General features: G+C 38.1%; 1 non-coding gene across 1 annotated transcript; it reads right to left on the reverse strand.

The window, feature by feature from the left end:
• Positions 1–247: 247 nt before the first annotated feature.
• LOC131179753 (small nucleolar RNA R71) lies at positions 248–354 on the reverse strand. The gene has a single exon (XR_009148640.1). It is a non-coding gene; the product is annotated as a small nucleolar RNA R71 (small nucleolar RNA).
• Positions 355–1,849: the final 1,495 nt, after the last annotated feature.

The raw sequence follows: 1,849 nt of genomic DNA on the forward strand, positions 1-1,849 counted from the left end.
ACAAACCCAGTTTGTAGGTTCACCAACAGAGGACCCACACTATCACCTACAGTGCTTTCTTGCTCTATGTGATACATTCAAGATGAATAGAGTATCTGATCAAGCAATAAGACTCAGAGCATTCCCATTCTCCCTTCGGGACAGAGAATGGAAGTGGTTACTTTCTCAATTGGCTGGAACATTCACTACCTGGGAAAACCTCTCTCAAGCTTTTCTAGCAAGGTATTTCCCACTTGCAAAGATCGCAAAGCTGAGGCTTGAGCTCAACACCTTCAAACAAAAGGAAGGAGAGTCACTCTATGATGCATGGGAAAGATATAAAGACCTGCAGAGGGAATGTCCACACTATGGCATAGAAGATTGGCTATTGGTGTAAAATTTCTATAATGGATTACTAGCCTCCATAAGGAGCACAGTTGATTCAGCTGTAGAGGGTGATCTAAAGGAGAAAACAGTGCCACAAGCACTTGAACTTCTAGAAAGAGTTGCATACCATAATTATGAGTGGTCAAATGAAAGAGGAAATGCAAGAAGAACTGCAGGGGTCCTGGAAGTAGATGCCCTAAGCATGATAAATGCTCAGTTTGATCAGCTCACAAAGAAACTCAAAAGAATGCAAGCCAACACAGTTGGTACAAAGAGTCAACATGAGGACAACTATGAAGGACGATGTATGAATTCAGAATATAACAATTTCAATGAACCTACAGAATAGATGAACTATGTGAATAATGGAGGAAACTTCAACCAGAGGTAGCAAAACAATCCGTATTCAAATACTTACAACCCTGGATGGAGAAACCACCTAAATTTCTCATGGTCCAATTAGCAGAACTAGCCAACAAACAAGCAACAAGGGTACAAGCATCCAGCATGTAACACCCCTAAGTTCGGTAGTGCGTTCTGCTGCTCCGGTGACCAGTGTTGTCCGGACAGCTAAGATGCCTAGAACTACACTTCGTTATGAGTGAGGAGACATAAAATAATGAAATACAAGAAAAGAAAATACAAGAAAAACAAAGAAAAAAAAATAGCAAAGAAATGTGATCAAGTTAAGCGAACCGGGAACCCTAACGATGGGGGACCGCACTGAGAAGTCACGGCGTGGACCGTTGACTAGCCCTGGACTGCGGGAAACCCTGGAAAACATTTTTTGGACTTAAATAGACCCTTATTGAAGAATAAATATCATTAGAAAGATCAAATAAAAATTAAATAATTAGTACAAAGAAAAGTGAGAAATCGAAAAACAGACAAAACCCGGTGTTACCGAAAAATCGGGAATGTAACCCGAACAGGGGCATTATGGTCATTTTACATCCCGAATTGTCTTTTGACCTAAATGTCCATTAAAAATAAATAATATTACACTTAGAAAATGAAATGAAAAATTAAATTGGTGGTACCTAAAGTAAATAGTAAGAATTAAGTGTTTAATGTGGAATAAGTGAGAATTAAGCTTATTATATGATTTAAAATTTGTGAGTGGACCACTAGGGATTTAATTAAACACTAAATGGCAGCTGTAATTCCATTATCCAAGCTGAATACTTCATCTTCTTCATTTCACTAAACCTAGCCGAATTGAAGAACCAAGAAAACCTCCATTGCCGTTTTCATTCAAGCTTCATCTAACCCCTCACTTCACTTCTAAACACTTAGGTTCCTTCATTAAAGATTGTCCACACATCATAAGGAAGAGCTTAATACCAAAATCAAGAAGTTTAATCAAGGTTTGGCAAGTTCCAACCATAAGGTAAGTTTGTATTTTGGAAGATTGCTTTGTTAAACTTTGTGTTCATGTTATGGGTGTTGGTTTTGTGAAGAAAATTTTCAAGTTTGAAGAGTT

Source organism: Hevea brasiliensis, chromosome 4 (assembly GCF_030052815.1).
Source record: "Hevea brasiliensis isolate MT/VB/25A 57/8 chromosome 4, ASM3005281v1, whole genome shotgun sequence".
In the NCBI taxonomy this organism is placed as follows: domain Eukaryota; kingdom Viridiplantae; phylum Streptophyta; class Magnoliopsida; order Malpighiales; family Euphorbiaceae; genus Hevea; species Hevea brasiliensis.